This window comes from Rhinolophus sinicus, chromosome 17 (assembly GCF_057876585.1).
Source record: "Rhinolophus sinicus isolate RSI-liver-muscle chromosome 17, RSI-T2T, whole genome shotgun sequence".
Taxonomy (NCBI): Eukaryota; Metazoa; Chordata; class Mammalia; order Chiroptera; family Rhinolophidae; genus Rhinolophus; species Rhinolophus sinicus.
Genome location: NC_142517.1, coordinates 56643584 through 56657306, shown reverse-complemented (window position 1 = coordinate 56657306; position 13723 = coordinate 56643584). Strand labels below are relative to the sequence as shown.

Sequence of the window (13723 nt, the reverse complement as noted above, 5' to 3'; positions counted from 1 at the left end):
CCTTTAGGGCCCAGCTCTCTGGGCTGAATTGGCTTCTCCTACTCCTCCCGGGAGCTTTGAGGGAGAGGGAGAGGGGAAGAAGGAATACCAACCCTCCCCTTCCTTGGTGTTTGATCCTGAAGCTTACCCAAAGACTGTCCAGTGACCCCCCCGCCCCTCACACCCAGCTTTCAGTCAGGGCTGGGGTGGGAGGTGGGATTAGGGTGGAGCGGCTGGGGAAGGTGGATGGGGGAGGCTGGAAGGAGGGTGTCAGGAATGGTAGGGGTATACATGAAAGACTCAGGGAGTCTGGGGGAGGAAGGGGAGGTTGGAGGTGGAGGCAAGAGGTATTCCTTTTCTTGCTTGCCCTGCCTGGCCCAGTTTCCTTGACTTTAACCCTCCTTATTTCTCTGACCAGGTGACTTGTTTTCCCATCAGTTTCTTGCCTTTCTTAGCTATGTTCCAGCCCAGTTTCCATACCTGTCCCTGGAAATACAGGCAGAGCCTTTGAGGCAGCCCCCCTGCTTCTCTTTCCTCTCCCCAGAGGCCTATCCTGCCAGGGCTGTCCTCCCTGGGCTGTGCTCACCCAGCAGCCTATGGTCAGCGGGTGCTGGCCTCCCTGGCGCAGGCCTTTGGCACCTTCCTCAGGTTGCAGGCTGGGTGGAGGTCTTGGCAGTGAGCACATCGAGAGTCGGGAAGTCCTGAAAGCCATCCAAGGCCCAATTAGAAAGTGATGAGGGGATGGAATTGGCCAGACCCACTTCAGGGCAGCTGCTACCAGCAGCCACTGAAACCTCACGTGTCCCGCTGGGGGCGTCAACAGGTGGGGAGGTTGGCTGGGAAGGGACTTTCTCCCATCAGATATACCCTGAGCTACGGGCTCGCTGGCAGCTGTGCCTGACATTTGCTCCTTTTCACGACAGTGTTAAAAAGGCAAATGGAGTCGGTGTGACCGTCGGGCTCCCGGCAGAAGGTGGAAGCAGACAGGCGTTCCTACCCCTGCTCTGGTCCTGGTGGGTGAACTGGTCCACAGACACCTAGAGAGAAAAGGTCAGAGACGGGAGGCATCTTACTGTCAATTGCTCTGACCCCTTTTTTACAGATTGGGAAACTGAGGCCCAGATCTGGAAAGGGGCTCATGCAGAGTCTGCCCTGGAACGCAGGTTCCGCGGCTGCACTGCCTTGTGTTCTTTCTGTCACCATCTGCTGTCCCTCGCCAGCTCAGCAGATCCAGCCTCCCCAGTGGACCAAGGAACCAAAGGGCCATGAATCACTTGATGGAACAAGGACGCTCTTTCTCACAGAACAAAGGTGTTTCACAACCAACCACGTCTCCCCGTGGCTGCCCAAGGAGCCTTTCCTTTACTAACCACTTTTTCCCAATGTGTGCGTCAGAATGGACTTTCTTGAAGAGGAGTTTGTTCCTCCAGTTCATTTCCAGTGGCTGGAATTTCAGGTAAAGTGATTATCTATGCACAAACACCGTCACGGGAGGCCGTGGGAGTCTTTTGGGTCAGGGAGGCATTTTATGGGCTTCTGCTTTCAGGATGAGCTGTCCCAGATCCTCAGGCCACTTCCCCCTCCCCGCTGTCTGAATGCACCTGTTCTCCAGAAGCTCTTGTTTTTTGATACCATCTCCCCTGGGGAGCTGTGAGGCAGGGAGCAGTGAGACAGGGCAGATGGAGGAAAGGATCTGGGGACGGGGTCAGAGATGGCATTTGAAATGGGGGCTTCATGTTGTCGTGGGAAGAGGAATGGAAAGACCATGTTATTTTTATTGTAGTTGTCAATTCCCCTCACCCTTTGCCACTCTGCTGTGGCCCTTGTCATCTGTCTTGCACCCTGGCAACAGCCTTCAGACTGATGGCCCCACTGCCATCTTCCCGCTTCCCCTCCCCACCCAGCAATCCTTTCCTGGCTTCCCACTGCTTACATGATAAAATCTAAAATTTTTCACTGCCCCCTTAACATTTTCCCTAACTTTTTTGTTGCAATAGACCCCTCACCATTCTGCAACTCTTCTCTAGCCTCTGTCTTCTATGCTTTCCCTGCCTGCCTCTGTAGCCCTGTCTCATGCTGTCTGCTCCCTCTCCCCTTCCTCCAGCCACTGGAGTCCCCCTTTGTTCCTTGGACCCAGTAAGTACATGCCCACTTCTGCACCTGACTCCCTTTGCCCAAAACCGTTCCCATCCAACTACCCACCCCCACACCTTGTCCTGGGGAAACTTCCACCTCTCTCTGAAAGCTTAACTTCCATGTCTGCTCCCTTAGCACCTGCCCCATTTCTGCTCATCTGCACTTTCCTTCCGTGGAACCCAAAACAGAGCATTGAAATTGTCAGGGATTTCTCCTCCACATGACGATGCACTGCTCAAGAGCAGGCCTGTTCCTTATTCACTGCAGGCCGCCCAGTGTTGAGCATTTAGTAGCACTTAAGAAAACATTTATTGAGTCACAATAATCTCTTTCTTACTGGCCCGAGAGCTCCTCAAAGGCAGGACAGGCCTCTGCGTCACCAGGATGCCCAGCACAGTTGTGGCCTCACAGACTGCCCACAAATGCTTAGTAAATTGAATTTCAGGGACACTGTTATTGGGGGAGTAATCAATAGTGTTTTCTGTCTCTAAACACCCCCTGCTTGCAAAAACTTCCAGGCTGTCTTGGTGAGCAACCATTCTTGGTTTTCAAAGGTGAAAAGCAATTTGCCACAAGCAGAGAATGACAAATACTCAGGATGGGAGAGGAAGAAGGGAGGGAAGCAATTATGGGAGAGGGTAGTGGGGGGAGAGCAGGCTGTCAACCCCATCTCCTGAGTTTTCCTTCTGTAAGTGAGAGGGAAAACAAAGAAGGGTTATTTTCAGAAAATCCCATTTGCTAATCGAGAGACCAAGAAAGCGCTTTGTGCTTCTTTTCCTGTGAGGTATCGGGGTCTATGGACACGAAGCACTCCGATTATATTAGAGGTGCTGGCCAGGGGTGCAGGGACCTCGTGAGTCACCTGAGGGAGACTCCCACAGTGTTCAAAACGTAAGATTTAACAATGTCTCCACACATATTCAAATCTCCACCAATTCTAGGCTGTTGGCAATTAAAAATGAAATTCTCTCTTTTGGTCATTCAATCATATTTGTTAAGCACCAGCCTGGTCCCCACTAGTACTTACATTTTATTGGGAGGGGACAGATTAAACACACATATACATACACACGTACATAAACAAGAAAACAGTAGATAGTTCTCTGCAGAGAATTAATACTGAGCAGTGATGTAGAACACATAGTCAGGGAAGGCTTCCTGGAGGAGGCAACTTTTGAACTGAGGTCAGCCACAGAAGCTACGTAAGTGCCCTCCAGGCCAATCAATCGATTGATCGATTGCACAGCAGGTGTGCAGTAGGAGCAAGCTTGTGTGGTCCAAGGTCTGAAGAGGAGGGAGGGAAAGGACCACATCAGGCAGGTCACAGAGGCAGCAGGTGTCAGATGATCTTTCCTCCTTAACCCTGCAATTTACACGGAACAGGGCTTGATGGAAAGAGAATGGAGATTCAGGAGACAGGGCTCTAGCTCTGGCTCTACCACTGATTTATTGTGGACCAGGCCTTGGGCAGGGTGCTTTCCAACTCTTGGACTCCAGCTCCTCTTGGGAACTCTGTTTCACTTTTTCTGGGTGACATCTGACCATCCCTACCCTTGCAAAGCCATGCCATTCCCATATACGGCTGCTGTGGTACAGATGAAAACAAGATAAAACATCATCTGCTCCATCGATATTAATTTGCCTGAAGAAAGCCAGCACCCTTCCATTAAGAGCTGCACTTTCCTGGGGGTCTGCGCTGGGCCCCTTTTAAGATGAAGGCTGCTCCTCAACTGTAGTGACTCTTGGTTGCTGGCTTGCCTCATGCCAACAGCTGGTCTACAGCTGGCCAGCTGCTGGCCTAGGTTCTGGGCTGATGGGGAGGCTGGATTGACAGGAAGCTCCGTGACAGCCTCGGGGGTCCCAGCTTCAGGAATCACCAGCAGCCTCTTTAGAAACAGACCACTACCCAGCACCTTCCTCCCTCCTGACTCAGGGTGACTGCCGTGTGGATGGTGGCCAGTGAACACCATGCACCAGACTCGTGTGTGGTAACCAAGGGACCACCCAGCCCTGAACAATTGGCCTGCCACGTTTCAGGGTGGGTTATTTTCATGCGCGGACTTGTTTTTCCTGGCACTGGGAAGGCCACATGCTTTGTGGCAGTGAGGAGCCTCTGTGGGTTCTATTTACACAGCGAGGGGAGAGAAATACACTTCTTTTGTGTGTAAACAGAAGGTTACATGGGAACAGAACTGTTTATAACCCATTAAACTGCCTGTCCCGATAGACGCCGGGCCCCTCCCACATGTGTATAATATGTACAATATGTGCAGCACTGTGGGCGGTACCAGCAACATGCTCTGGCCACGCACTTCTGTTCCGAATAACCCTCTTCGGCGGTGCTGGCTAATTAATACCAGGGTGAAGCTCGCATCCTGTGGTGAACATAGGATCCTGGGACCCCCAGGAAGAAGGAAGGATCCCCTAAAGTTCTTAGCTCCTGATCCCCTTTATAAAGTCTGCCACTACCACTGCGTTCACTCCATCTGAGCATAGACACCTCCAGTGATCAGGGGTTCACTGCCCATGAGTTGTCCATTCCTTGTGCGATAGCTCAGCTTTCAGAAAGTTCTTTCTTAGAGTAGCCAAAATTTGCCTCTCAGTGTTCACTGTAGGGCCCTTTGGGGTCAGAGAAGGTCCAAGCCCCTTGCCTATGACTGTCCTGTGCTATTGGAGGACAGATCTTCTGATCTGGGTTGAGCTCCTTGAGTTCCTTCAGCTGTCTCTCCTATGACCTGGTTTTGACCCCCTTCATCAGCTGTCCAAGCTCCGTTACTTTTCTGAAAATGTGGCTCCCAGGTGCGCACTGAATAGCCGGAGAAAGGGGGCAGGAGAGCCCCTGGAGGCCTCCAAGAGGCAGGCTGGCCACTCCAACAAGTGGGAAATGGAGGTGGGCTCTCAACCTCCTGCAATCACACACTGGGACTCCATTCGGGAGCAGTCTGCCCATCCTGCCCTCGGCCACAAGCACCCACTCTGTCAGCCAAGGGGCCTGGAATGGGTGCTACTCCAGCCGCAGGGTGGATGGCTGAGGAGAGCTCAGTCTGCCGGCGACCCACACTCTTCCAGTTCATTTTCCCTTCATTTTCTTCTCAGGTGAAAAACGGAAATACTAAACCAGGTCAATAAGATTTTAACAACAGCAAGAAGCCCTCATGTGAGTATTGTGCCTTAGGCATTTTCACAGACATCTTACACTCACTCTAAGGCTTTGAGCAACCAGAGAACTGGGTATGGCAGGAGTTACTGCCCCATGGTACAGCTAAGAAAAGTGGAGTTCAGTGGATGAAATGACATAACAATGGTCCCACAGGAAGATGGCAACATTACGAGGGATGAGAACCCACCGTTTTTGAGCTCAAATCAGGTAGCTTTCCTATGCCCTGGAACAGCTCTGCCTAGCCGGGGAGATAAGTTGTGCTGATAATGAAACAGCTGGATGTGAGTCCTGTGCTCTGGGGGCACAGGGGTCACGGGCCTGAGGCCTCAGGTCACGCCCCTCCTTCCCCCCACGCAGCAGCAGCAGCAGCAGCAGCAGTAGCAGCAGCAGCAGCAGTGCTCAGTTCGGGAAGCAGTGGCCGAGGGAGAGGCTGAGTGGTGTGGTCCCTCCTGCTGCAATGCTTTGGCCCAGACACAGGAATCAGGGTGTGCACGCCAGCCAGGGCCTGGGGTGGGCCGACCGAGGGTGGCAGCGGGTGCCTGCTCTGTCACTTTCCTCAATGCCCGGAAGCCTGAGGGCACAAGGACTGGCTGCCTTCCCAGAAAACAGTTCATTGCCTGCATGTCCTGTTCTTGAGCCCAGGCCCAGCTCTGTCCCATGGCAAGATCCGGGTGGCCTGCAGCGTGAGCCATCCTCCTCCTGGAGCCCAGGGAGGAGAGCCGGCTCCCAGATTGGGGAGAGCCTCCCTGCAGGATGGGGATCCCCGGCCCACCTCGCCTGCCTTGCTCTGTAGGAGAGGTGCCAGTGGCAGCTGAGTCGCCAAACCAGGCCCCCATCCCCCAGAAACTGGGAATCCCAAGGGTTGCTTGTGGTTGCATTCAGAGCAGGAGGCCAGCCTCTGGAGAGCTCAAAAGAAGCACTTTGTTTTCAGGGAAGAAGACAGGGCAAGGGTCACCTCCCCCTCCTTGATGAGTAAGTGGCTCCAAAATGGCCCTTCTCCAACCAGTCTTTGCCAGGACAAGGGGGGTGGGGGGCCAGAGTCACTCCCCGCCACCCCCTTCGCTCAGTATATGAACTGTCTGGGCTCAGCACAGTTTGTGTGTTGTCAAGGTTTCTCTGGGAGGAGACTTCCTGAGCTCTAAATATGACCACAGTGAGCAGAAGCCTTTTTCTTTTGGAGGACAGTGAAATAGGTCTGCTGGTAGAAGGAAAGACTAATCTTGAGATGTGTGGGGTTTGAAAAAGCGGGATGATCTTGCAGGAAAGGGGTGAGTTTAGACAGGCACTGGACACTGAGATGCTTGTGACTGAGGGGCAAAGAAAAGGAGTAGCCCTGCTATCAAGATGGTGTGGCTTTTGTGTGAGGAGTAGAGGTGCAGAGGGTAGACAGGGGACAAGAAAGTGGGCATTGCTCCCTCTTTGCCAATTTTGAGGGCAGTGCACTAAAAAAAACACCTATGGGAAGTAGAATGAAAAGACCTGGTTTTGAGTCCCAGCTCTGCCAAACTAGTTGCTGGAGACTGACTCAATGTTGTCACCTGTGAAATGGGGTATTGAAAATGTGCTGCCCGAAAAATCACCCAGTTGTGGGAACTGGATGTAAAAAGGCTGTTTCAATGGTGATCTGCTGTAAAATGGGACCGATATTTCCATCACTTAATAACTAGGCCTGGTGAAGATGCCCTAACTTTACTGGGTGTGGGGAGGACAGCCAAATGGGATCTAGAATCATTCCTTCCCCACTAGGAGGAGCACTTGGCACTTCCAGGGACAGGATTTTCTGCCTGGCAGTAGCAGCCTGCCCAACTCCTCCCACCTCCCCATCCTACCCCCCTTCACCCCCCACAGGCTTCCCTTGGGGCAAACATCCGAGCAGGACCTTCCGTCTCCCTCTGCCCACATCCCCGCCTGCCTGCATTGGCAGGCTTTCACAGACTGAGGAGGAGGCCTGGTTGCCAGGAAGGGTGGGGCTGCCAGGCATGGCCCAGCCACAGTGTGACCCCACCAGTCCCGGAAACTCTCCAAACCTTGGACCTTAGCGGACATCCGGCAACTCAGAGGGGTGGCAGCAGAGCCTGTCAGGGGGACTGATGGCATGTGGGATGCCTCTGAGGTCAGGTTGTTGGAGACATCCACTATGAGGGAGAGCCATGTTTTATCCTATTCTGGAGCCAGAAGGCTTTATGATATATACTCACAGTGTTAACAGAGGCACTAGTGGGACAGCCTTCAAAAAGACTTTCACCCCTGGATGCTACCACAGGGCTGTGCACGTATTCTAGATTTACTAATTTTTTAAAAATAATAATAGTCAACACTTGTTGAAGAATGTTCACTGTGTGCGGGGTACTTGCTAAGCTTGTTGCCTACATGAATCCTTGAACAACTCGAGGCAAGAGGATTATTATGCCCATTTTATAAATGAGGAAACTAAGGCTCAGGGGCAAGAGTCATTTGCCCAAGGTCACATAACTACTAATTGCTGTAGCCTGGATTCAAACTCAGGCAGGTCTGGCTGACCCAGACCCCAGCTTCTTAACTTTCCTGGAAGGCAGGAACCATAGTTCACTCATCTCTGCAAAATGCCTAGTAACTGGCAGATACCCAATAAAGATACACTGAATGGGGCCTGATGCATTTTTGGGAGGTCTGATTCTCTCCTATTATAGACGGAGGAAATGACATAAAATGTGTGCACGTACAGAGCTCAGCACTGAGCATGTAGTAGGTTCACATCACTCTGAAGGTGAGGCCCAGCTTTCGTCCTTTCTCCATAATGTATCTGTGCTCATGAATAATATTTTCAGAGAACACAGACTCCCCTTGGGTCCCTGCCCAGGCAAGGCTGTTAAAAGAGTGAGGGGCCTTGGGGGTGGAAATGGGGGGAAAAGGAAGAGTCTGTGACTCTCTTCTCTTTGAGTCCCAGATGCCGCAGGTTTGGGAATGGGGAAGAAAGACACCTGCTTTTTTTGCTTTTGTCGCTGAGGGAGCCCTCCTCTCCCACCTCGATGGAGGTGACGTGGACTTGGAAGCCTGGCCTGCTCAGAGCTCTGAGAGGCTGAGTCACGCTGTTTGGCCCACGTGTGTGAGAAGCACTGACTGTGTCGTAGCACTGAATGATTCCAGGACTAATGAAACGGGCCTTGGGTGGGACAGCCTGGCTGACTCTGGGTCCTCTGTTTCCTATGCAGAGTCACAGGTGCACTTGGCCTGCTTCCTCATCCCCAGGCCACTGCAGACCTGGTCCTCCCTTGGAAGCCTCCTGGCCTGCCTCCCTCTTTGACTTTTCTGAGGGTGATCAAGATAGAACTGTCCCATATTTCCATCTGGCTAACCCTCTCCAGGCTGGGTCTCAACAGACCCACGTTGACATGAAATCAGTCAGAGTCCAGGCAGAAAATATAACTCATTCCAGAAACCTTAGCTGAGGGAACCTAGTTATAAAGGCATTGGAAGAGATGGAATGGCAGACTTGGGTGAGAGGCGACGTTGAGAGTAGCAGCCACAGGAAAATGGCACTATTCCTGGACTGAAAGGTCAATGAGAAGAGATGGTGTTTGCAGAACCTGGAGAGAGATGGAACCCTGGCAGAGGCTCTCTGGCAGGAATAGGGACCTCAGAGGTGACCCTCCAGATAAAGGAAGGGAAGAGAAAGACTGATTCCTACCTCCTCCGCCCCCAGGCTCCTGGCTGGGTGACCAACCAGACTAAATGGAGCCTTCAGGCATCAGCCTCCTGTGAGAAAGAGCAGGACAGGGGAGGGGAGGACATGGATCTGAGGGCAAACAGGCAAGTGACCCACCTAATCGCCAAGTCAAACCCTTGGAAAAGACCACAGCCTTCCAAGACGGTGATCTAGAGGGTTGGCCCTGAAATGTAAACCTGCTCTGGAAATAGTCCCAGATCCTCCATTGGTTACTGTAATGCCCAAGCCTTCTCCTGCTGGGAGGATCTTATAATGTTATGTTTTTTAAAAAAAGATCTGTTTCCTGTGCATTTTTCAAGGGATAGGGGAACCTCTGTGTGCTTTTAATGAAGCACCAGATTTCCTGTTAGACCTTACTATCAGTGGCCAGGGGCAGAAAGCTCTATGGCAGGCAATAGGACAGACTAACATGCCCATGAAGGGGACACTGGCCTCAGGATGAGGAGCCCTGAGGGTAAGTCTCAGCTCAGACAAGTCACTACTTTGAGCCTCAGGCTCTATCTGTTTCCAATGGGGACTCTGTTTTTCAGGGCCACTTCAGGTAGAAGTGACTGATGAAGTCTATGTAAGGGGGTGTGTAGGCTCTAGAGCTCTCGGATAGAAAGGTGTGTGCCTGTGAGTGCACACCTCGTCAGGAGAATTGCTCAGCCTTGTTTTGGAGGGGATGTTTCCCTTTGGAGTGGACACCTACAAGCCTTGCCTTATAACCGTAGAGTCAAAGACAACTGGATTCCAGGCAGCCGGTCCAAACTCTCTTTTGAAGGAGGAATCTATTCTCCACAATTCTCAAATATGATCCTTTCCATCCTCTGTTATTTGCCTCCCACCCCGCCTCCCACAAATGTTTGGAGCACTCACTCTTTGTCAGGCACTTGCTGGTTGCTGGTCCTGTGAGAGTAATGGAGACAGAACTACCGTCTAGAGCTTAAAGTCTCTGCAAACAATTTCTATTGAATTCCTCTAGGAACAGGATACTCACTACCCAGAGGACAGCTTATTTTGTAGCTAAGTTTTTCCTTGTTTATATTGAATTCTGCCTTTATATAATGCTTGTTCTGACCTCTGGAGCTATATAGAACAAATCTAACCCCGTTTCCTATGTCACCGCCCTTGAATGTGGGAAAATAAACGAGGTATGCTCCGAAAACATTCTCATTCTCCAGTTTTCACTCATGAAAGGGAAGCTGCTTTTCTGTGAAGTTAAATTCCTCAAGGCCATGAGGTCAGAGCCAGGGTGGGCTGTAATCCGGGTGCTTGGGCCCTGTTCCCAGTCCTCCTGGGACAGCGGGAAGCTGTGTGGGGGAGACTCTCCAAAGGACGCAGGCTGAAGGCTTGCAGATGGCAAGGGAGTTGGACCTGAGTGAAGCGAGGGGGTCTGTCAGTCTGGAGTGGGGTGTATGTGAGGCATGTTTGGCCATCTGCCCAGGACAAGCCTGAGCTCCTGCATTTCTGGTCTGATTCACAGCTTCCTCTCTCCCCAAAGGAATCCCCTTTATAGCTCTGGAGGCGTGACCCCAGCGTCCCTGTGAATGTCGTCTGACAGCTGCATGGAGTGCAGTTGGGCTCCTGCTCTGGGTGCCAGCTGGACGTGCTTGGTGGCCTGGGCCCTGGGAGCCACCTCTTGGGATGTCAGAGGAGAACTGAAGCCGCCCTTCCGTCAGCAGGAAGCCCAGCCACAAACACTTGGACAGGAAGCCCGGGTGCTGGCCAGCTGAGTGAGCTCTGGTTTCTCCTGCGTCTGAGGGTTTGGCCCAGGGTGGAGAAAGGCGAGCCAGGTGCAGCGGCCGCACTGACAAGGCTGGAGATCAGCTCCCCCTTGGGCTGGGGATGTGGGTTCAAGGGTATGAGCGGAAAAGCATCATCAAGGCTGGGCCAGAAGGGGTGCTTCCTGGAGGAAGGTCGAGGGAGCAGGGAACACAGCGTCTAGCAGAGCGGGGCCAACTGGCAGAGAATATGCAAAGTTCCCATTGTGATGGGTCCAGACTAAATGCATTCCCTTGGGTCCAGAACTCCAGCATAAACCCAGACCAGCTCCAACCTCCAGGCTGCCTCCACCTCCGGGAAAACATGCTGCAGTCTCTCGGGGTGGGACGTCCACACATTCCCAGATTGACAAATGACTTCTCTCAGGGGGACTCTTTCGTAACCTACCAAGCTACATCATGAGTGAATTAATAAAAAATAGAGTGTGCTTAGCAGGGGACAAAGGCAAATTTGCATTCAAGGCTGACAATTTTGCGTCTAAGTGCTCTGTGTGATTATCTTCAAGGCAGTCTATAAGTGCATACAACTGCCCAAAGGACCCCCAGGATTTACAGAGCACTTGCATTTTTCACAAGTCACTCAGGTATTTCTCCCCCTCCCCGCATTTGTTTTTCACAACCTGATGGGCCAGTAAGAGATGGCTGGTGTCTGGGGACCAGGAGATAAGTAGATTGGTTCAAAGTCACACAGCTCAGCAATGGCAGAGGCAGGGCCACTGTCATGATTTCTGCTGCTCTGGAAAGAGAACTTGGATGGTCACTTTCCAAGTGCCTGGACATCTCTTACCTCATCCTGGACTGTAGGCATTCAGGCACAGGCACGCGTGGGGACGTGCTCTGGGTTGGAGTCTGAGGCAAATGTCCCATCACTCCAACGTAGCCCATGTTGAAAACCTCTTCCTGGGTGAATCCTGCCTATGGCTTTCGTCTCGGTCCTTGGCATCCCCGCAGCTCCTGATTTGGGCCATTTTAATCATCTGGATTTTCTCATAGTCTATGACCTGTATGGTTCTGACTGTAGACCAGAGGTCAGCAACTTTTTCTGTAAAGAGCTAGATTATAAATATTTTAAGCTTTGTGGGCCATTGGGTCTTTGTTGCAACTGTTCAACTTTGCCTTGTGGTGCAAAAGCACCCACAGACATCATGTATACAAATGGGCGTGGCTGTGACCTAATAAAACTTTATTCACACACGTAGGCAGTGGTTTAGATTTGGTGCTCAGACTGTGGTTTGCTGACCTCTGCTTTAGAATTCCCTGAAGACAAAGACTTACTTGTTCTTATGCAACCACACGCTCCCCACCCCCAGCACCCATGTTGCTTTGACTATGATTATACTCTGTGCATAATAGGAGTTCATTGTTAATTCAATGAATGAATACATGAATGAATGAGTTTGCAAGTGAAACCACAATAGAACTGTTAGGCTTCAATTCCGATGCTCAACTGGCAGTAATACGATATAGTTGAGTATAATCCCCTTGAGGGGAATTTTAGGCCTGGTTTAAATGCCAATTCTGCTACTTTCTAGCTGTGAAAACTTGGGCATGTAATTTACTCTTTCTCAGCTTGCCCATATGAGATACAGGGTGATACCTACCTCAGAGGGTTGTTGTGAGATAAAGAGAATGTATGGAAAGCTTGGGGCACAGTGCTGGGCACACAGTTAAGTGCTGAAGAAATGGTGGCAAATGCTACCTGGAAGGAATCAGTGTTCCTGCTGAAAGCCACTTTATGCTCAGGGTCAGGTTCCAGACTGGGTCTCAGCAACCTCTTGCCCTCTGACACATGGAGAGGATATTGTGAGAATAAATGGAAAGACATCACTTAGCCTAGAAAAAGTAGATTCACGTAAACCCAGGCAATTTTGTGGAAGTGTCCCCAGGTGGCTCTTCTGTAGGCATCCCAAACTCACTGTCCAAAACAGACGTATGATTTTAGCTGGAGGTAGAGACACTTCCTAAGCTGCTCTTCTGTCTCCATCTCCCCAGATCCCAAGTCAGACATCTGAAGGTCATCTGCATCAGGCTTGCTTCCTCCTACCCCAAGACCAGTGGCCACCAAAGCAGCCACCAGCTTCTCCTCTCAATTCTCCTGCCTGGTCACCTCTTCTATTTCAGTAGCTGAATCCAGTGGCTCCCTACTGCATCCATTTAACATTTTGCTATTTATGTTTTAAAATGCAAATCTGGCCCTGTCCTGCTCAGTGTCTAAAATCTTCAATGGCTCACCATTCACAGCAGGCCAACGTTCAGTTTCTTAACCAGAACTCTTCTGTACTGGTCTCTGGTGGTCTTTCCAGCCTCATCCCCTGCTATTCTTTGCCTGTCACCCATTCTAGTCTCACAGATGGGCCTCAGTACATGCATGTTTGTGTTCTTTATGTTGTTACCTGCTCCCTTCTCCTCATGCCCCAGAATTCCCAACCTCTCTAAGATATCACAAATCAGTCATTAAATAGTAACCTGTGGCCCTGGAGTTTTTAAATACAGTTTTTAAAGATATTTCACTCACTTCCAGTTTAAAACTTAGTTCTGGGAAAATCTGAACCAACGGTACACACACAAAAAATTTTTTTTTCCAACTAAAAGGGAATTTATGTATCAGATGCTTTCTGTCAAGAAGCTTCCCCTGGTATACCAGAAATATCCAGGCATGAGCTTATGGATCCATTGACCAACAGCAAACGTGAGACTTCTCGTCCATAAGAATAAGGATGTGGCCAGTAAGGATGTCGTTTGATTAACCTACTCTTCCAGAATTCCTCTTGTGTCACAGAACAGAGGGCTCCTTTGGGCAGCAGAAGCCTCCAGTGGAACCTGTCATATGTGACCACTCATGAACCCAACATGGCAGACAGCTGAGACTTGGCCTCCTGCAACTTCAAAGGCTAGTGAGTTTGCAATGAAGAATGAAGTCTCCAGCCTATGGGAACTGGAAGGGTGAAAAATCACACGAGGTTCTCTTTGCCCTCTTGC

The 13723-nt window shown here is 51.0% G+C and overlaps 1 long non-coding RNA gene across 1 annotated transcript; it reads left to right on the top strand.

Moving 5' to 3' along the window:
• The first annotated feature begins 276 nt into the window (after positions 1–276).
• LOC148754791 (uncharacterized) lies at positions 277–12952 on the top strand. The gene is made up of 3 exons (XR_016019650.1): positions 277–1435; positions 5212–5272; positions 10465–12952. It is a non-coding gene; the product is annotated as an uncharacterized LOC148754791 (long non-coding RNA).
• Positions 12953–13723: the final 771 nt, after the last annotated feature.